The sequence below is a fragment of the Lactuca virosa genome, chromosome 3, assembly GCF_052849685.1.
Source record: "Lactuca virosa cultivar CGN04683 chromosome 3, Lactuca_virosa_CGN04683_v6, whole genome shotgun sequence".
NCBI lineage: Eukaryota > Viridiplantae > Streptophyta > Magnoliopsida > Asterales > Asteraceae > Lactuca > Lactuca virosa.
In genome coordinates, this window is record NC_136428.1 from 174,029,670 (window position 1) to 174,053,468 (window position 23,799).

Genomic DNA, 23,799 nt, shown 5'->3' on the forward strand with positions numbered 1-23,799 from the left:
TTTCTCATCTCTCTTCATTCTACGGTTTACAGGGTTTTGGGTGTGAGTCATTAGCGACAACCATACTTTTGGTGCTAGCTTTCTGAAGTAGACCTGAGGATTCTAAAGTGTTATGTATGATTATAACACAAAGGTATGTATTCCATTCTAAGAATTTCAATTATGTCATAGGGTCTTAATTTAGTTTCAAAAGTATGTTGCTATTAATTGTAAAAGACATAGATCCTTTAGGTTGTATGTACCCTTAAGAGTTAAATGAAATTTTGCATGTACGATGTTTTGTAACCTAGAAATTGCATAAGTGGTATCAGAGACTGGTTTTTCAGTTGATAGTGCATAATAGATAAAAAACAAAAAACAAAAAAATTCGAGAAAAGCACGGTGCGCCTTTTTAAAATTTCGTTTTTTCGGGTTCTAATAACCTAATTCGATTAGTAGGGTAAAATTTTGTCATTATCTATTGTTATAACTGTTAAAATCTGAATCCAATAATGCTAGTTGAATTTAAAACCTAATTCGAAGTTTGAGAAATTAAATAAGGAAACCTAATCTTTAATTATAAGATAATTAAATGGAATTATCCTTTATGGATTTTAAGATAATATTTAATTAATGTTTAATCAAAAGATAAATATTAAATCCATAATTGGTATAAATGATTAATTAATTAATTGTTAATTCAAAAAATTAAATTTAAACCTTGAAATTTTAAAATGCTTTAAGATACACCATATACATATATAAGAGCTTTAATAATATATGTATAACTAAAATTCAATCGAATCTCTAGTACGCCTCATTCATAAATCCATATTATATGATATGTATAAGGAAACGACCTATAAAATAACCGTTGAATGGGTGTCTTTTTCACCCATCGTTTCTTTGTGTTCTGGAGGGTTATTAGTTGAACGGGCTTGATAGGACAAAATCATATTAAAAGTATAATATTTAAAGTACTAGAACATTCTAAAAATCCCAATCTAGTTACTTAGGAAAATGTGAAGATAGTATGATAATCCATAAAAACACACATCATTTCTTTATAAGTCGTTAGTGGAGCGTGTAGTTAACCGACACACTAATGTGGAACTATAAAGATGAAATGATGAAAGAACTTGTGTATATAATTGTTAATGGAGCATGTGTGGTTAACTGACACATCAATGAGAGATCATAAATCGATCGAGGGTGTTTGAGCGGGTTTGTATGGTTATTCACATCTTAATTGTGATCCTCGATATCCTAATCACAATTGGTAAGAGTGTAATCCGAGATTAAACTTGTCATTGATGTTTCAATGAAAATCTCAAGAGTTCTAGGAGTTTCAAGTGATTGAAATTGGTGAGATGTTTATACTTACCTAAAATTGTTTCGTGATTAGACTAGGACATCCCTCTTCATATTACGAAATGAAAATATGGATCCTAGCCTTAACTTAAAATTTGGGTTAACAATTCAGGATTAAAATCAACTAACTTGAATTCTTTACTTTCCTATTTTTAGATTTCTGGTCAAGATAGAAATGATCTTCCTCATTCTTTTGAAAATATTTTTCCTCGTTGTTCTGAAGATGATCTTCCACATTCTAGTCAATGTGAAAATGTATTCCCTTCTCCGGGAAATGGTGGAATTAGACATCATCCACCTTCAACTCTCCTGCCGCGTCCTCCTATTGTGACTCTCCCACCGTTACGTTTTCCTCAAGTTGAAAGATACCAAACTACTCAAGCCCTCTTGGCATGTAAACACCAAGATGGAAACTCTATGTGTGTGCATGTTCTTAAAATGAAATCGTATATTGACTAGTTAGGAATAATGGGTATCGTATTCCCGAAGGAGAAAGTCAATGATGTGGTCAGTTCCAAAGTCACATGGTTAGTTCGTTCAGAACTTTCATATGAAGAATCTCGACATGACCCAAATTAAGCTGACCTATATGTTGATAGTTGGTGAAGCAGAAATGCTTAAGAGTAAAAGTGAAGAAAAAATGCTTATAGGATTTAATCCCAAGAGTTCTTTAGACGTTGGCAATGGTAATATTGGTGATCAAGAAAAGGTTTCTCTTCCTAATCAAAATGGATCGGGCAAGGTGAAACCATTTGATCATATGGTAAAGAGAAAGGCTCATTCTAAGATCACTCCTAATGTTGACCCCAATGAATCCAGTTGTTTCTACTACCAAGTGAAGGGACATTGGAAGCGAAGCTGCCCAAAATACATGAAGGATCTTAAAGATGGTAAAGTCAAGTCTTATGACTCTACTTCAGGTACATCCATTATATAACTGCATAATTTTAATAAGTTCCTATTCATAGGCCTCTTAATACATGATGTGTTGGTCACATTTTGATGGTATATCAAGATCTAAAAGAAAGAAGGAAGCTTGAGAAAAGTAAGATAAATCTGATCGTGGGAAATGGACTTTTGTCGCATGATTCGATGGTCAGAATTTTGAGCTACTACTAAGGAGTTAGGATAGTTTTAGTAGTTTTCTATTACTCTTTGAAAATGTCTAGAAACATAGTTTTTCATTTTATGCATTGTAAGGAGAAGTTCAAAAAAATAAATTTATATCAATAAAAGTGAAGTTTTGGTTTTTATAGTTGCCTTATTTTATATTTCTTTGTAATGACATTAATGAGTGTGTCGTCTATGTTTCTAATTAATAATGGATATTGACTCATATAAAATGCGCTTGTGGCACTGTCATATTTGACCAAGTGAAAAGAGATCTCATCACCAAGTTTTAATTGGATAGAAACTTGGAGTCATACAATTTGAATTGCATGATGCATGAGAATCTTGTTCATTGGAAAATTATGACTAAATCATTTTCACATGTTTATGTGAAGCAAATGAAGGATTGATGGATCTAATATGTTGACATGGACTCTTTAGATCCACCACAAGGGACGATAACTCTATTCGTCATGATTTGTTGATGCTTCATTACATATGATTGTGTTTTTAAGATTAAGCAGAATTTTGATACTTTTGAAAAGGTTCAAAGAGTAGCAGAATGATATAGAAGAATCAACTAGCGGAAAGATGAAGGTTCTCCAATCCGAAAGGTAATGGGAGTACCTTAGTATCCTGTTTTATGATCATATTAGTAATTGTGGAATTGTATCATAATTGAATCCTCCAAGAACATCTTAGTGCAATTGTATAACTAAGAAGAGGAATCGAACATTGTTGGAAATGGTTCGATCATAGATGAGTCATGCTTCATTCCAATCACTTTTTAGAGCTATGCTCTAGTATCGTGTCTTGCAGCTCATTCCAAACTAAAAAGGTAGGTAGCACATCAGAAGATGTGGAGTAAGAATTCTTTCTTCAATTAAGAACTGGAGTTGTGATGTTTTTCATTGTTCGAGAAACAAAAGAGAAACTGAGTCCAATTCTACAAAGTGTTTCTTGTCAGAAATCTGCACAAATTTTTTGAATTTTGTTTTAGATCGTATGGTTTAATAGAACTTAGTCAAAAACATATATGAATAGCTTGTTGAAATGTTTCAACGTAGGAGATTCCATATATATAAATATTATAGCAAGACATTGAACATATATTAAATCCTTGTACAGGTAATAATGAGTCGAGTCTCGTATGCTTCAGATATAGGATCAATCATATGTGTAATAATATTCTATTATTCTAATTTTTCAAATGCCTTGAGCATTGTGAAAAAAAAAATTAGAAATTTATGTGGGTAAAGTTGTTAAACAACTATCAAGAACATTCTAATGTTTTGCCAAAGATTGGTTGCTTGTCGGCAGTTGGAAGTATGTTATTATTTGGGATGGACCATAGTGACACATTTTGGGTTGAGATGATTTTTGGTCAGAATTGATGGTCATATGGTCATATGGAAATGTTTCCATAATGGGAGATGGTTATAAAATCTACATGTGAGTTGGAAACTTTAATGCAAGAGAAGTGTCCAAGGAGTGTAACTTAAATTTAAGACTTCATGACCAATGAATTGTTTTGATTAGCAAGTTTCTGCGGAACATTCTATAATACGGAAGGCTCGGTCGCTTTGAATTTGGAACCCCGACAGCACTGAAGGTCAATGCATATGAAGATGAAATTCCACTACATCTTAGATACCGATATGAATTAGGAATTGTGAAATAAGCATCATTGGAGTAATGTCCAGTTGATCTATTCACAAAGGAAGGACCGTAGAGAGACATAGTATGCATGTTTATAACATGACATGACTGATGTTATTTAATTTAAGTGGCTAGTTGATTATATGAAACAATCTACAATGAATAAATTCGTAATTGTTATGGTGATTAAATAATAGGGATTTATTTATATTCAAAGGGTTTGATACCATAATTGATTAGTTTATTATTGTGTTTCACTTTGCATGTTTACTTCCTAAGTAATTTAAATATTATTCAAAATTCCACACTCGGTCATAGTTTTGGGAGTAGGTGATGATTTAAGACTGTCATGGGAGTGTTAAATGAATTATTTATGGTAAAGTTGTATTACATAAATATTGCTATTATTCTCATGAGTTATTGAAGGGATTTTAAGTATTGGATAAACCAAAGCTTAGAGATTACTTCATGGAATCAATAACAAGTAATTCTAAGACGATAACATCTACTATTCTTCAAACTGAGATGCATAAGTTATAGTTTATGAATCTGTTATGTATTGGTATTGCATAAATGCATCCATAAATGGATGTTATAAAGTGTAGTTACATGTATGACATGATGAGTAAAGGTTATAATTATGTAGTCAACGTTTATTTGTTCCTTTGTTTCTGAGTAAGGAAAAGCGATATCTTTGGGCCCCTCGGTGATTGGAGTTGATCTATAAGAACCAGGTCTGGTCCGAACTAAATTGATGTGTTCGATTTTGTAGTCTGAATTTGATCATAAAAATCAGAGACCGAGAAACAAATAAATGGACATGAGGTTGATCATTTAATACATAAATCTATTCATACGATATCTTTTAGAAAGAAGGAATAACATATCACTTATCTTAGGGCCATCGTTTGATTTTTATCAAAGTTCGACAATGGCTTTGGAAAGCACCTTTGTTGTTTATTCGAAGTTTATACTTCCAATTATAGTTGACGACTTATCCAAGTAGGAGACTGTTGGATTAAGTGTATAAGGTCTTAACTAAATTGGTGTAATCTTATGAATAAAAGCAAACTCCTTTTTGGGTTGTCCTCATAACCATAAATAGCAAGAATTGATATTAGGAGAGAGATAAAATGATGTGTTAATATATTACATGATTAATATAATAGTTAGAAATAGTTAATAATTAATTTTTAATTAATTATCAATAGTTTAAATTAAGTAATTATTAATCAGAATTAATCTATAATTAATTTGGGATTAATTGGAATTAATTAAAGGTCCAATGGTTGTACTGTAATTTTTCATAATTGAGCAAGGAAACTTTAACATCCTGTTTCGAGAAGATTCTTATTATGGGATTGTGGACAATAAATGGATCAAGTAAAGGCCTTGGGCTTCAAGGGAATGGGTTTTAGACCTTATTTGATGATGATAATGTATGATAAGTGATTAAAGCCTTGGTTTGTGTCTTGGAGTCAAAGGGTAAAATGGGAAAAGTGATGTTTCAGAATTCTTTTATGAATAAAGGATTTTAGTTCGATGTGTTTTAAGTCAAAAGTAATTAGATAAGGTCGTGGGGCTCATCAATACCTTCCCGTGCATATAAAGAACGCCGAAAACGGAGTTGAAAGGAAGAAGTTATGACTGTTTGAAGTTGGAGTGAAATTGGGTGAAAACCCGTTCTCATGGGGTGGAAGTATTTCTCACAACGTGAGAGTCCTCATGAGGTGAGAATATATAATCACGACATGAGAACTGTGCATCCCAAAGCCCACAAAATTTTTAGGGTTTTTAAGGTATTTAAAGGTAAGGATTTATGTTTCAGGGTATTTTCTTAGCGTCCATCATATGTAGAACCTTCTGGGAGAACCCTTAGCCTCTATTTTCAAGATTTGAGCCTCCCCTCTCCTTTCTCATCTAATTTTGGAGTTTTTAGTGGTTTTGGAGCAATGTTTTCATGAAAGATTGATCCTTGAAGCCTGGAAATTGAAGATCTCAACTTTCATCTACCTTCTAGATCTTTGTAAGTTATAAAGTTCAGAGTATTATTGCATTTCATCTTTGGATCTAAGTGTATTTTGTGTTTTGGTCCATTTGTGAGTTTTGAGTGAGAGTTGGGAATAAATTTTGCAACTTTATTACTCTCCAAGGTCCCAAGAACATTATATGTTTCAGATCTAGACTCCAACACCTTTTGATTAGTTTAGAATGTTTTCTTGTACCTCATGAACTAGGAAAGTTTTGATCTTTTTCCTTCCCTTTCAGCCATGCAAGTTACTTTGGTCATTAAGGCCATTTTTGTGTATTAAAGTTTAGATCTTGAAAGCTTGAGAAATTATTATGGATATAGTTGGAAACTTTATCCATTTAAACATCATTTTGATTCAGATATGAAGGTTGGAGACTTGGACTTAATGGATTAAGTTGAGAAAGATGCATTTTTGAGTCCCTTTGAGACATAAAGTCTAGATCTTGGTGGTTTGGACCTTCCTAATGGATAAAGTTAAAAACTTTATCCATTAAGACCTTGGAAAGGATAAGATCTGAGCTCTGGAGCTCTTGAAATCAGAAGAAAATGGATTTAGCTCGTTTAAGCTGTTCATACCAGTCCCCACGATGTGGCATTAGGCTGCCATAGTATGGCGACTGGGAGATTAGCGACTGTTTTGGCATTTTGTGCTGACAGCATGGCCAAGGAAGGCCACGACGTGGAGGGCTGCTGATTGGCAATTTTGACTTTGACTTTGACCATTGACTTTTTGACAAGTTTGACTTTTGGTCAAACTTGAGTAGAATTGAACATTTAGCTAAGGATTTGTTTCGGTTGGGCTTTAGGAAGCTTGGGTTGGATGTTCTGTTACTGAGGTAGTTGTTGGGATTTTATTGAATAGTTCATGTGAGTCTCTTCACTATACTCGTGGGTCAAAGGCACCAATACCGTCCCACTAGATTATGTTTGTAGGATGATAGTTGTCTTTTTGAAACTTGCGGATATGCCTATATATGCTCGTTTTCTTTGTGAATCCTGTTGATATGATTTTATGTAGGGGTTAAATAGACTTGTACCTGTTGAAAAATACCGAAGGAGTTGAAATAGACTCAAGGGTAAAATAGACCCTATACCGGTTCAAAGATACCGAAGGTGTTGAAACAGACTCAGGGGGTGAAATAGACCCAATACCAGTTGAAAGATACCGAAGGGGTGAAATAGACCCAGTATTGGTTGAAAGATACTAAAGGGGTTGAAATAGACCTAATTTAGTTTCAAGTTTTTATGTATGTTTAAAATGTTTTCAAGTATTACTGGTGTCAACAGGAAGGGCCCGACTTGATCGTACTGCATCCCTTGGAGAGTTATTTCGCATTAACTATTTATGATTTTACTCTGATGTTTTGAGAATACTTTTATTATGACCGTCTTTTGGGATAACGAATGATTGGTTTTGACTTATTAGAAATGAAATTTTTACTCGGTATTTTTGGGGCATTACAAGTTAGTATCAAAGCCTTGGTTTGAGGGATTCGGGCACAATCTGGGGTGTGTCTGAACTCAAACTGAGGATTTATAAAATCTTTTAAAAGAAAATGATTGTCGAAAAAGGTTTTCTAAGAAAAGGGGTGTGATGTGTGCAATCAGCCAAGCTCTAGTAAGTTTTCCTAAAATACCCATACATGTGATATGATTATTGTTTTGGTATGAGTATGTGAGAATTGCATGATAGATTAGGGCTAAGGATTTGCTCATGATTTGCATGATAGAATGCTAGGAGAGATGTCTCTATATGCATTTTCATTGATCTTTTGGAACTGCATACTAGTATGGATTTCAGATTGTTTGATATAATGGTCTGATTTAAGTGGGGCACTAGTTTAGATCACTCATTTCTCGAATTCTGCTTGCTTTGTGCTTTTTGGGACCTCCAATAATATCGGCTAACTATTAAGCAAATACGTTAGGTTACATGCTGTGTGGATTAAATATTTTTAGAATGTTAGGCTTAACTCTATTGCACAGCTCTTGTATGAGTCCAATCGTTGTAGTGTGGGACATTGCAGTCGAAGAATTATCTAGTGCATGTGGCATGTAATTATATTTGTGAGTTAATTAGAAGATGTTAGAGGGAGTCTCTTATGCAGCTGATGGCAGAGAGTGGTCTGAAGGGAACCCTAGGAAAGCCTATGAAGAATGTTAAAATGTTCTTGTGTGAGCATTTTTGAAAGAGAGATTCTAAAAGGAGAATATAGGAAGATTAGCAATGTTGGTAGAAGTTCCTAGCATCGCAGAAGCAAGCTAGTTGGAGGATGCCTTTTTATTTTTTGTGGCGAATAGAATGTTACTTCCTGAATGTTGCTTGCTTTGTGCTTTGTGGAACCCATATTGATGTGGGCTAACTATTAAATGAATATGTTAAGTTATATGTTGTAAAGGCTAAATAATTCTAGAAGAATTGATTTGGCCCTATTGTACAGCTCTCGTTTGAGTCTAACTGTTGTAAGGTTGGGTCTTTTTTTCGAAAGATTATTTAAGTTTTATTGCATGTAATTGTATTCATGAAGTAGTTAGCTGATATTAGTAGGGATTCTTCAGCATCTGATGGCAGGGTGAGGTGGTAATCCTAAGAGAGTCTAGGAAGCGCCTTAGATGAATTGTTGTGTTGTTTAGAGGTGTATATTCGTTTTAGGGCGAGTATATGTGATTGAATCGGATGGTAGTTGACATGAGTAGTTACTTAGAGGATCTAGAACGATTCTTGAGGAAAGTATGACTTGGCGTGGAAGGTAGTATTGGGCCCATACTACTGAAAGCACAGGATCCGTACTCGAATCGAGGAGAAATTTCGGGGATTCTAAGGACCTGATTGAGGGTAGATTATATGGTTCGGCACCACGGTTCATTGCAATGTGTTTGCGTCTTATTTGGTTTATAGATTATGGCTGTTTAGAATAAGGAAGGGCATGGTCATTGCTTAGGCCATAGTGACAATGTTATTTTTCTTTTGAATCGTGCAGACCTAGACGAGTTAGTTGATTTTAAGGTCTCGAGGGCCTTGCTCAGGGTAGTGCGAAATGAGTCACAAGACTCAAGAAGGAAGAGATTGTGACGATCGGCTCGAGGATTGCAGCCGGTGGCTGAGTGATTGGCAGATGGATTAGGATGTCACTATCCATGATAGGGATTATGTTCTTCCAGATTTTTGTGTTCGGAGGAAAGAAAGAGAGAGCATACATGGGATTTTCAGAGTTGGGATGTAGACCCAGCATGGGGCTAGATAGTTGTGGTTTTTGCGGCAAGTATGGCAATGTGGGAAGGCACAAGACGATTCTTATGGTATGGTTACCTTGAGAAGAGATCAAGGGTATGCTTTCTTTGACCTTAGTTAGGCCAGGTGTTAGTGTATTGTTTCAGGTGATCAAGGGAGGTGAATTGGGAACGATAACTTTTGTTGTCTCTGATGTATACTGACTAAGAGAATGACGTTTCTTATATTGATGAGTAATGCTCGTGATCAATTGTTCGTTAGGGATTTATAGGCGAGGTGTGTGGTAGTCCATATAAAGAATCAGAGCTATGAATAGACCGTCATAATTATTGATTGTGCATCTAGAATGGATTCTTGATGTTAGAGGCGGTTATGACTGGGAGGTTTCCAAGGTCTCCATTTGAGATTCAGAATATCTTTGAGTTTACTTGGTCTTCATCTGCAAGATCATCTTGTGTTGTATTATACATTCCAAGAGTCAGGGGCGGTATGTATTTAGGTGAGTCGGTTTGATTATTGATTTGTTGCAATGTAAATTGGTGATAGTCCGAATCCTGAGTGGGGGAGAACTAGGCATTCTTCTTGGAGGATCATCGATCTGTTAGAGTACATGGTTTCAGAAGGATGGGTCATAGGGATCTACGGTTTGATTATGCGAGACTTTGGCACATGATTTGTTCATGTCGGGGGGGGGGGGGGGGGGGGGCAAGTTTTCATCAGATGTATGTGCTCAAGAATAGTTGAGTAGTCTTTACGACAGGCAGCTATTGGACAAACAGCTTGTTGTATCCGACGGTTCCTTTCGGGATGTCGTTGAATAGATCAAGCGGCATTTGGGACACTCGGGTTAACTATCGGTTGTTAAGGGATTCATCAGCTCGTTATATAGGTTTCTATCTATAGTGTAGGCTGGACAGTTATTTATAGGTAAATCAGCTTCAAAGTTTGGTGTGTTTAGTTCTGCATGGGTTTTGGTTCTATAGTGTATTGGATCATTGGATCTGTTGTCAATGCATTCTCGATCGTTGCTCATTTCGTTCATCATCAATAATTGATGTTCTTCGAAGGTTTCGACTTGTATTAGTTGAAGTTCAATGGATACGTCAACCTATTGTAAAATTATGTACGCAATATATTTGGTTTCTGGGTATGGGTACCCTCAATTGTTGGTTCTGGAAGTATTGTTCATAGCGGGCTCGGGCTTAGCAGATGTCCCTGGTTATTAGGAGTTTGGGTGTCGGGGCGCTGTTGTTAGTTATTCAGGTGTAACTCTAGATCAGATTACAATCCAATTTTGGAGCATGTCAGGGTTGGTATTTGGATTGAACCGACCCAGGTTTTGACAACAAATCTGGATAATTTTGGAAGTTTTATCGAGCTACTTACGTATTAGTGGGATCTGTTAAGTTTCAATCAAGGTGTAGGATCTTGTATCGGTCGTTCATGTGGATGTTTCTGCTACCGATTGAGGTTTTTCATTTCGTTAGATCTGTTGATACCTCACCCATTAGGTAAGGTTTTGAGGAAGAAGGAATATAGTAGATCCAACGTTGTTTATGTGTCTCCCCTTGTGGGTGTACATTGTGGTAGTGCCTCGATTATGGTCACGAGGTAGTGTATGTGGATTGAGTGTGATGACATGAGAGCACTTGATTCAAATTATTGGCATGGTTCTTATTTGTTTTATAGCTTTTGAATTAGAATAAGAGTATGACTGCCTATCTCATTCTCTTGTTGTGGGCGACCATGTTTTCGTCTAATTTTGCATTGCTAACAACCGGTACTGTGAAAGGAATTATGTGTGATAAAAGGGTATGAACCATGTTGTGTTTGGTTAGCGTTGAGGGGGATGTTGATTGGATTCCTGCATGTAGGTGAATTGGTTGTTGAGTATCTTTAGGACCCTGTGGTGCTGGTCGTGAGTCTTCAGGATAGTGATGGAATAGCGGCAATATTAGCGTAGTACCGTGAGCTTATTGTTCTAGTGGCTAGAGGGTGCCACTATGTATCGTGGACTAGTGGATGTATGATTCATATGGGTGGAACCTGGTAGTCATTTGATTGAGACTCTTAGGTATCTGATCGTTAGCCGTGTTGTCATGTTTGGGTGTTAGTGCATTATTAGGAGTTTGGAGACTCAGTGACCCGCTGGTTTTGATCGTGTAGATAGTAAAAGGTTATTGGGAGTATTAATTGTGCATCAGAATCCTCTTGCTAAATGTTTGCATTATGAACCCCATTTGCTTTAGGGTTGTTCATTAGGAGTTTGGTTACCAATGTTGGGTATTGGCTCTGAAATCTCGAGTGATTTTTTCAGGTGGATGTACACCTAAGCTAATGAGTGACTTTGATGAAATGCGAGATTCTTGGATTGACCATCATTACGTTCTTGGGAGCAGTGGGTTGGTGATGACTTTTCAGGAAGTCAAGTGTATATGCAAGGTTTTTGGGCACAACTTTTAGATTTGGATAGGTTGAAATTCACAATCGGTATGTTTTGATTACTTCTTTCGGCATGATTTGGTGGTGTTCCTAGTCAGGGAACTTGAGGTATATACGACAAATGGATGATCATCAGACTTAGGGTATGGTTTCTAAAGTTTAGACTGATAGGTTCCCGGTTCCGGGAAGTATATTGATAGAATTGGTTTGTGGTTGTGGTTTTGAGAGTTTCCGGTTTGAGTGGTTCTCACTGGAAGTTGGGTCTTCAGTTAGGGAGAGAACGATATTCATTGTAGTTGAGTATTTTCAAGTTCTTCGGTTGTTTGTTGGCAGATATGGGTTTGCGAGTGGTCTCTTGAGTTTCATTTATAAGATGCATTGATTTCGAAGCGTTTTGAGGAAGCTTATGAAATGTGTTGGTGTTGTTTTCAGAAATGCTGACCAATACGGATTTTGAGGATGAAATCCATTTTAAGTGGGGGAGAGTTGTAACATCCTATTTTGAGAAGTTTCTTATTCTGGGACTATGGACAATAAATGGATCAAATATAGGCCTTGGGCTTCAAGGGAATGGGGTTTAGACCTTATTTGATGATGATAATGTTGGATAAGTGATTAAAGCTTTGGTTTGTGTCTTGGAGTCAAAGGGGAAAATGGGAAAAGTGATGTTTTATACTTCTTTTATGAATTAAGTATTTCAGTTTGATGTGTTTTAAGTCAAAAGTAATTAGATAGGTTTGTGGGGCTCGTCAATACCTTTATGTGCATATAAAGAACACCAAAAACGGAGTTGAAACTAAGAAATTATGACTGTTTGGACTTGGAGTGAAATTGAGTTAAAACCCGTTCTCACTGGGTGAGAAGTAATTCTCATGACATGAGAGTCCTCATAAGGTGAGAATATATTCTCACGACATGAGAACTGTGAAGCCTAAAGCCCACGAAAATTTTATGGCTTTCAAGGTATTTAAAGGTAAGGATTCATGTTTTAGGGTATTTTCTTAGCCTCCATCATATCTAAAACCTCTTGGGGAAACTCTAGCCTGCATTTTCAAGATTTGAGCATCTCCTCTCCCTTCTCATCTATTTTTTGAGTTTTTGGTAGTTTTGGAGCAATGTTTTTATGCAAGATTGATCCTTGGATCTTGGAAATTGAAGATCTCAACTTTCATCTACCTTCTAGACCTTTGTAAGTTTTAAAGTTCAAAGCTTTATTGCATTTCATCTTTGGATCTAAGTGAAGGGTTTTAGTATACTACAACATCCTATGGTGCACATACAACCCTAAATACGTTGGATCTATGTTTTCACTAATTATACATGCAAATGGTTTCCAAGGCATTAAACCTACAACTAGCATGCATTCTCATATACCAAATAAGATACTAGTTAGGGTAACATACCTTTTGTGTTGTAGCTTGATTCCATGGATTTTAAGAGTCGAGTGCCTCAAGTGTGACACCTCAAATGGTTCACGCAACACCAACAACAACTTGGAATAACTTGAGAGAAAAGTCCTTGTGCTCAAAATGGCTAGCCCTCTCATATTAAACCTTAGTGCCGATTTCTTGAGTCATGGGGTCCTTATATATTGTGGCTATTAGGGTTACTCTATGTAACTCATGTCTTTCCATATTCTTCATGCTCCATGGGTTAAAACCTCCATGGACTATCCATGGGTTACTCCATGGGTTTAGCCCAACATGAAGAACTATAGATCATAAGCCCACATATATAAGAATGAATGATTTACACAATCAATCCCCATATATTTAATTAGTGTCTTTTGATCACAGAATTAATTCCAAATTAATTCTTGATCAATACTAATTAAATAATATGATTTCATATTAATATATTAGAACTTATAATATATTAATAAATCATAAATATCCTTTTCTCACTAAAGTCTATCCAATCGTTCCGATGCCATGCAACCCAAATGGACCATGCCAAGTCGGGTCGAATACATACCAATTATAGTTATGGACTTAGACACTAATCCAACACTAAGTGTATTTGGTGTTTTGGTTCATTTCAATGAGTTTGAGTAGGCGTTACAAATAAAGTTTGCAACTTTATTTCTCTCCAAGGTCCCAAGAACATTTTATGTTTCAAATCTGGACTCCAACACCTTTTGACCAGTTTAGAATGTTTTCTTGGACCTCATGGACTAGGAAAGTTTTGATCTTTTTCCTTCCCTTTCATCCATGCAAGTTATTTTGGTCATTTAGGCCATTTTGGTGTATTAAAGTTTAGATCTTGAAATCTTGAGACATTCATATGGATAAAGTTGGAAACTTTATCCATCTAAACATCTTGTTGATTCAGATCTGAAGGTTGGAGACTTGGACTTAATGGATTGAGTCGAGAAAGATGCATTTTTGAGTCCCTTTGAGACTTAAAGTCTAGATCTTGATGATTTGGACCATCCTAATGGATAAAGTTAAAAACTGTACCTTGGAAATGATCAGATCTGAGCTTTGGAGCTCTTGAAATTAGAAGAAAATGGATTAAGCTCGTTTGAGCTATTCAGACCAGTCCCCACGACGTGGCATTAGGCTGCTACATGGTGGCGACAAAGGGATTGTCGACTATCTTGGCATTTTGTGCCCACGACGTGGACAAGGAAGGCCACAACATGGAGGGCTGCTGATTGGCAATTTTGACTTTGACTTTGACCGTTGACTTTTTGACCAGTTTGACTTTTGGTCAAACTTGAGTAGAATTGAGCATTTGGCTAAGGATTTGTTTCGGTTTGGCTTTAGGAAGCTTGGGTTAGATCTTTTGTTGTTGAGGTAGCTGTTGGGCTTTTGTTGAATAGTTTCGGTGAGTCTTTTTACTGTACTCGTGGGTCGGAGGCACCAATGTCGACCCACTGGATTATGTTTGTATTATGATAGTTGTCTTTGTGACATTTGTTGATATGCCTGCATATGTTTGTTTTCTTTGTGACTCTTGCTGATAAGACTGTATGCTTAGTTGTAGGGTGAAATAGACTCGTACCGTTTGAAAGATAACGAAGGAGTTGAAATAGAGTCATGAGGTGAAATAGACCCGGTACCAGTTGAAAGATACCGAAGAAATTGAAATAGACTCAGGAGGTGAAATAGAACCAGTATCACTTGAAATATGCCGAAGGAGTTGAAATAGACTCAGGGGGTGAAATAGACCCAGTACCAGTTCAAAGATACCAAAGGGTGAAATACACCCAGTACCAGTTCAAAGATACCGAAGGGAGTGAAATAGACCCAATTTAGTTTCAAGTTGTTATGTATGTTTAGTATTGGGTATTTTGGGGAACTCACTAAGGTTTGTGCTTACAGTTTATGTTTAAAATGTTTTCATGTACTATTGGTGTCAACAGGAAGGGCCCAGCTTGATCGTACTACATCCCCTAGAAATTTATTTTGCATTGACTATTTATGATTTTACTCTGATGTTTTGAGAATACTTTTATTATGACCGTCATTTGGGACAAAGAATGAATGTTTTTGACTTATTTAAAATGAAATTTTTTTCTCGGTATTTTTGGGGCGTTACAGAAACAATTCTAGAACTCTCTTAGGGTGGTGGACGATTTTACAAGGCTTTTGGAGGCATCTGGAAGGCTTGAAAAACTACTAAGGATTACCATATTTGAATAGATAAAATAGTATTATTTTATTATTCAAATCTAGGTTTTTCCTTGTACTACCTACACTATAAATAAGACCCTTAGGAGTGAAAATTTCGTTCATACTCTTCCCAAGAGGCTTATAGCTGAAATTTTCCTCCTTTCTCCTCTCTCTTCATTCTAGGGTTTCTAGGGTTTTGGGTGTGAGTCATTAGGGGTAGCTATAATTTTGGTTCTACCTTTCTGAAGTAGATATGAGGATTCTAAAGTGTTATATACAATTATAAGATAAAGGTATGTATTCGATTCTATGAATTTTGATTATATCATCAGGTCTTATTTTATTTTCGTAAGTATGTTGCTACTAACTGTAAAAGACATAGATCCTTTAGGTTGTATGTACCCTTAGGAGTTAAGTGAAATTCCACATATACAATGTTTTGTAACCTATAAATTCCATAATTAATCACATGACCAATGATAATATTAAGTTTAGACATCTCAATCAAGAAATCCAGGGTTGTGTAAAGTTTAGAGATGGTTCGAAGGACATGACTGAAAGAAAACGATCAATTTTTTCATTCACAAAAATGGTGAGAATCGTCTACTTCATAACGTATACTACATACCAAAGGTATTTAGTAACATTATTATCTTGGTCCAACTCGCACAAATGGTGATCGAATCGTTATATGTGGATTATTACCATGGATACATGTTAAAAGATACAATATGGTAATAAAAGATAAATAGTCCAAAAATTGTTTATACGAAATTGCTTTGAATGAACAGAAACCACAGTTCTTAATAAATTGAATAACCAACATGGCAATCACATGCACAAATATGCCTAACTACACTAAAGAAAATCTCTTTAAAAGGATTAGTATATGCGTTGCCAAAAATTAAAAGCACCACAAACTTATATTGATGATGTTTGGAAGGAAAGCAAACTCGAGAAACTCCAAACCTAGACATAGACAAGAGTTTCATGGTTGGATCATCAAGTAAGGTCAACCATGATAAACCCAAAAATTCAAATGGAAATATTTTTAAAATAATAGATGAAAAAACGGGTTAGTCTGGAATAAACAACTTGAAGAAGTCTAAATCCCATTTATTATTCATCTTAAGGTTGATGATTAGGTAGAAGTTGGTACTAAGAATGTAGGATGGATGAACTAACCAATGAATACATGACACATGTAGATATTGTCATTATTAAAGGAATTCATTGTGGAGAAACATGTGAAGTAAAGAAAATTGATGTTGATCATATTCGTGAGAGGTTGGATAATATTTCCATTAGAAGACAAGAAATCTTAGATAGATCAAATGAGTATTTATTAGAATTGGCTGCTACAATATATGTTTGTAAAAGAGGTGTTTAGAGAATTAATTTGTTAGAGAACTAATGACATTCTGAAAAAAGCAATGGGAAAATTCAAGATGAGAAAGATGCTAGGATTGAAGATGGTACAAGATTCTAAATTAGGATGGAAATTTTTGAGTAACTCAAAATGTTGGATTATTTTAAGTCCAAGGGCATATTAGGAAACTTACCATTTTATCTGGTTTTTGTATTGGAGTAGGATTCCAATCTATTTAGTTTAAGTAGTATAACGTTTCTTATTGTTTTACATACCCCTTTAACATGTTTGCATATTAGGGAATACCTTTTGGGCTTTGAAATAGCCCAACCATATTCTAAAGGTGCATGGTGAGTATCTTTTCATATTATGTTGAGGAAATCATTAAGGTCTTCATGGAAGACTTCAACATGTAGGGTAAGTCGTTCAGATATGATGAAATTATTATTTTGAAGGAAATATTAGCACCCAGTACAAAATAATTTTAAATGCTCATGTAATTTTTCCTCAAAATTTATCACTAATCCAAGAATTTACATGCAATATTGGTAAAAATCTCTAAATAAAAAAATATATAGAAAAAGGAAAGAAACTTAGTTAGATGCTTAAAAAGACACAAGTATGAGTCTATTATAGACGTATTCGAAATGTTTATTAGGGGCTTATTACTAGTCTATATTGGTGAAATATTCAATTATTACGACGGTATCCAAAAACATCTTTTAAAAATGATAGAATCATAAATGCATGACCAATGGCCGTTCAACTATCGTAAATGTTACCCATGAGCTCTTTCCACCTATTAATCTAGAACAAATATGAAAAATATAAATTATGTTAGAAATAAAATGAGGAAAATGGGCATTATGTGATCAATATATGTGGAAATCATTGTGAGTATTGTAAAGTTTTTTTTTCTTAATCGATAACTTGGCCATTTGTTTAGGCTTGCTAAATTCCAATGCAAGAAATCAACAATATGATACTTTGAGCTCTTAGGCTCAAAAAATGAAGTAACATACTTAAATAGTATAAAGAATGGTTAAAGTCGTAGGAGACCAAAAAGTAGGTATATAATTGGTATATATACCTAAAGTACCCATAAGATTACTATTGATGAAGAAAATTATGGTTTATTTTAGAAGACAACTATTTATAGGACAATTAGGATCGAACTAGTCATATCTGGCATATTCGAAGGGAACAAGTCATATTTGGCATGCTCAGGAGGTGCCTTGCTTGGTGATAAATTCAAAAAATGAATCAACTTCAGAAGTTTTAAAGGAAAACCAACAACAAATGTTCAAAAAACCAACTTCATAACCTTAAAATGTTTAGTGGTTTAAAAGTATTTAGAGGTTGTTTTGAGAGGAAAGCTCGGAAGGGGCTTGAAAGGTTGACTTAGGTAAAAATTTCCTTAGTCAAATTCCATCTCAGTATGGTGATATGAAACTTATGAACATGTTTTCCATTATACTTGTAGTCTGAAATCTATTTAGGTTTCATTTCGCTGCCCTTGACCCCGCTTGTTGATCGTCAACGAAGCCCCTACAAGGGGCTCTGCACCTAGACCCATACAATTCTTTATGTTTAGGGTTAAACTAGCATTATACAAGTATGCAATATACATCATGTGCTTTTTGTTATATCATAATCGAAGTCTCATTTGACATTTGAATAAATTCCAATAATACCAAATGACCACAAAAATCACAACTCCACAACAATAAAATATGATAATAAAGTTGAACATAAGATCTTACTTTTGAACAAGGTGTTTACCTATTGCACGTTGCGGCGATGATAATGCATTTGACGAAAGATGGGTTGCATGTGTAAAACATATATGTACTATTTAGTAAACATACAACAACTATACATAAAATTCAAAGCCGTGAGAGGTCAAAGTGACACTTTACAAAGTTCAGAATAGTAATTATAGGAATATTAGATATATATATATATATATATATATATATATATATATATATATATATATATATATATATAACATTTACCTACACGTGTTCTCACCCTTTTTACCTTACCTATTTCTATATAGGGTCCAATATATATATATATATATATATATATATATATATATATATATATATATATATATGACCTATAAAGAAGATAGGTCAGGTAAAAAGGGGGAGAACATGTGTAGGTAAATGTTAAAGTAAGGACCAAAAGCAACAATAACTAAAAGGCAAGCACTGAAAGCAGAAAAACAGAAATATACCGAAACTTGAAATTAGAATAGAGTATAATATAATATAGTTCTCTCATTTTCGCATTTAATACATGTCAAAATAAATAAACAAACCATAGAAACTAGAGGGAATTAGTTGCGCCTTTGGCGCTGTGTTTGTTTGTTTTTTTTTTCCTTATTTCAAGCTGTACCAATTGGTATAACATAGTATTATATTAATCAAAACATATTACATATACAGAAGGGTTCTTCATACGAATATTATTTTTCATTTATTGTTTTATTATAGCATTCTACTTTTTTTTGCGTTATTATAACATAGTAATTTGAAATTTTGACTCAATCATAGCAATATTGAATGTGTAAAAACCGTTGTATATTTATTTTAATATGTTTTGAATAAAATTATTTATCTAATAAACTCTTCTCTTTTATTAATATCATAATTAACTCGAACTATTTTTATACGAATTATTATCTAGTTACATTTATTTAACAATATAAATTTTAAAGTTACTGTAACAAAAAAAGGATTCTAAGACAAATTTGTAAAAATCTTGTAACTTGAAAGGGGTACTTATGAGAAAATTAAAATGCTGGAGAAAGGGAATAATATTCTTTTTGTTGAAGAATTTTACTATAAAAGTCAATCATAAAATAAATTGCATGAAAGGAAAATATCACCCTGGATAAACTTAAGTAGCAAAGACCACTATGATGATGCTGATCATATACTTGTGCATCCAATGCATCCACAAACATTGTACAAATCAAGATTAATCCCATGTTATTAAAAACAAAAATCTTTTCGAATAATTTTTTATAAAATCAATTACAAAATGAATTCAAACCTTGAAAACATGACGAATTCCAAGAAAGACTTTGTTGGCATAGACCAACTATGCATAACAGACCATGAATCTCCATCCATAGGCATTGGAGGAAGAGAAGTCGAGTTATCCTTTACCCCATACATTTTCTTCAAAGCTTCTGAGAATGCAAATATTCAACAAATCAAGTACAAGGGTATTTTAGACATTACTCAAATAATAAAAAAGATTTGCATCAAAAGAATGTAACAGTTATAGAGACTACTACTTACTTTGAATTACCCGCATTTATAGCATCACAAAATGTCCAAAAATCTTGTTGCATTGGATTTCTTGGATCTTTATCCATTCTTACCCAAAAATATAAAGCATCACCATGTCTACGCCCTTGAATGTCCTCCAATAACGCCACCTCAGCATCCTTTGACAAAGAAGCATGTTATTTTTTTTTCAAAACCTCAAATTTTAATAACAATCATAAAAAGTGACCATTAAAGAAATTGATGACATTTTCCATAAAAGTTGCGATTCTTATGGAAATTTATGTATAATAGCTTCTTAGCTGTGGCTCTCCATGATGAAAATCCAATCCAAGCATTCTTGTGTATACAATCAATTCGATTAGCAATTGCAAAAAAGGCTCCAAATCACCAAGGGCATCACGGTAATATGGCATGTTCAGAAGAGGAAGACGAGAAGGTCCATCAATGTCATCGATTCTTGATCTTCTCCCTTTTGTTGACTTGAATAACATAATTTTAAAGACATTAAAGTTACTCTTGTTCCACTATTTACAATCTTTTTGTTGCAAGAATCAACATGGACAACTTGTTGTCAACTATAGTTTCTTGTGTTTTCTAAAAGAAGAAAAAAGTTACAATCTTTTTGTTGCAAGAATCAACATGAACAACTTGTTGTCAACTATAGCTTCTTGAGTTTTCCAAAAGAAGAAAAAAGTTGCAATCTTTTATATAAAGTAAAGTAACTCACCAATCCAAAATCACGAGAAAGTGACTCATGATGTAAAAAAGGCCAAGCTCCTTGACCAAAATAAGGTTCATTGATACACAACGGTTGACCTGTTCTTTCAAGCTCCTCATCATCTCTCTCATGCAAATCATTCTTATTTCTATCTGCTTTCTTTGCACTTCTGTATACTTCCTCCCATGTTCCCCTTGGTTGCTCACTTCTATCCCTCAACTATATAAAATTCACAACAAAAATGAGGTCTAAACTCTAAACATGATATTCAAAAAGGTAAAGATAAAATCTTTATAAAGTTCTTTCTTACCTCAGCATCTTCTCTTCTCTTTTTAGCCATTGTTGTCTGAATACTTTTCTCTTCTTCCCAAATACTATACAAAAACGTATCATCAAAACTAATATCAACATAACTCTCTTTTAAATCCCCACTTATTTTCAACCTTTTTCAAGAAATTATGAGCCCTTGAACTTCTATTTACATATTTACGATATGGGATGTCTTCAAAAAGACCCCACTGCCACTCGCTTTTGATTTTTGAAGGAATTTCTCAAACTGCCCTTGGAGATGCAACTTCAGATGGAAGGTTCATGACATTTTCTATCAATGAAGCATACCCTTCAACGGATTCTAAATGTGTTTTCCTATTAATGCTATATTGTGAGCTAGAGATGATAATCTCCCATTTGATATTAATCGAAGAATAATCTGACCTAAATCCTTTATATTCATTTTTTGGAAAAGATATCCGTTTACCTGGTCATCAATCTGAAATACATTATCAAACTTTAGTTAATGAATAAAGAATAAAAAAAGATATATTTTTTTCAGAATCTTACGTGTTTCTTGATTATTGATAAATCGGGAGCAATAAATGACAGCATGATTCATAGTACCACTTGGGTAGTTCAAATTTGAAGCAATTTCCTATAAAAGATAATTTACATCAACTTAGTATGAAGAATTACATATTTGCCCTTGTGGATACACAAAAACTTTAACTTTCATACCTCAATGGCAGAACTGTAATTACGTGTTATGTCTTGATTCAAGATTATTTAACTTTCATACCTTACAACAAATATTCAAAACAATCAGATTAAAGAAAATTAATAAATTATTAAAAAACAAACTACCTGAATTTCACGTTTCTTTGAACGATCAGCAGATTCTACAACTTTCAGAAGAGACTCTGATTTTTTTCCAAAGAAGTCATAATTACTAAGACAATCATGTGGTGTAAGTTGAGCATGTGTTAGCACTACCACTCCTTTCTACCATATTTATATACCAAAACTCTCTGTTATTGCCTTCACAATCTGTTTATCCAAGTTGTCATTTCTATACGCATCCAATCGATCCACATATAAAAAAACATCTATTGTTTTGTTCAAAAGAAACCTGCAAAATGACAAACAACCCATTCAGACATAATTCATAAATAATATTCAATATTGAGTACACACCTTTTGATGATGCCAATGGCCTGCTCATTGATATAACCTCCTTCAACAAAGCCTGGTGTGTCAATGATGTTCAATGCGAACCCATATCTCTCACAGGAAACCATCACAGTTCTTGGGACATCTGACTGAAAATTTATATAATTGAAATGAGAGTTACAAAGTGGAATTCTTCAACGAAAGTTCAAAAACTATAAACTATGAAGTTATGAGGGTGTATGAGATATACCCGGAAGGCACTGATTGCAAAAACTACAATTCAAAATTTACAAAAACATTTTTATTTTGGACCAAGCATTCAGTTTCAAGAACAATAAAGCATGAAGAAAACCTACTACTCCGCAATACAATCAATTCATCAACTGAATATATACAACTGTTCGGAATCACCGAAGACAACAATATATCCGGAATGAATAAGCTAAAGCGTGACAAAGCATCTAATTCAGTCCTTCCACCTACAAATTAAAAGCATCTATAAATGAACTAATGTAGCTAGGATTTCTACAATTAACCAAACAAATTAGTTAATCTGAAAATCGATATCAAGAAAACACAGTGGAAGAAGTAATCGATTGAGAAGAGGAGTGATGATTAAGGAGACTAAACAAATCCGTTGAAAAACTGAAAAATTAACACATGTGATTGGTATTACCAGTTTTGTGGATGTTTGATCCCCATCTTCAAGCGTCATTAATGACTGAGTCGAGTGCTCCGTCCGCTTCCCCTTTTCATCTTCACACAGGAATCAGAGCCAATTAGGTATTCAAACCTGGCGGACGTGAAACCGACAAATTGTTGGTGATACCAAAATTTTAACCTCATGGATGAAAGCTCGCCTCTCAGGCTGTCAGAACATAAAGCAACACAAATCTACTTATCGGGATAACATGAAGGGATACTCACAACCACCAATTGAAAGCATGGAATCAAAAACCCACAACTACCAATAGAAACTATCGATTCAGAATGAAACACGTATCTTGAAGAGAACACAGGAAGAGCACAGTTGATGCTTGAAGAGGAATACAAGTGCAGGGGGCTTTGCCCAGGAAACAACCAGGTGGAGGAGATGATTCATTAGGTTGAAGGTGGGTGGGGTGTGGCGCCAACTGTGTTAGCGGGTGGTTTAGGCGGGTGGTTATCGGAATAATTTCGGGAGAGACAAACAGATAACGATGAGAGAGACGACAACTCTTCAAATGAACGGTGGCATGTGTGGTGTAGAACTATAGATGAAAGCAGTAGAAGAAGGCGGTGGAAGCAAATGCAATTGATTGGGCAACATAGGCGGTGGACAACATAGGCGGTGAAAAGCGGATAAGAATGGAAGAGAAGAATGGGAAAGGGGAAGTAATATTGTGGCTGAAAATGAAAAAGGAAAACGTAGGTGGCAAAACAGGAAAGATAAAAAAGTTTATTGTAGCTAAGCCTTTTAGGAATTGATAGTATATATAATGTGTTACACACGTGAAATGTGAATTTAACATGTTAATTG

At 34.6% G+C, this 23,799-nt stretch overlaps 1 pseudogene across 1 annotated transcript; it reads right to left on the minus strand.

Annotated features, from left to right (window-relative positions):
- Window positions 1–19,886: 19,886 nt before the first annotated feature.
- LOC145162738 (uncharacterized) lies at window positions 19,887–21,891 on the minus strand (annotated as a pseudogene). Its single transcript, XR_013739287.1, has 6 exons — window positions 21,849–21,891; window positions 21,678–21,765; window positions 21,148–21,606; window positions 20,847–21,056; window positions 20,129–20,277; window positions 19,887–20,016 (listed from the first exon to the last, which is right to left on the minus strand). The product of XR_013739287.1 is annotated as an uncharacterized LOC145162738 (transcript).
- Between the last annotated feature and the right edge of the window lie 1,908 nt (window positions 21,892–23,799).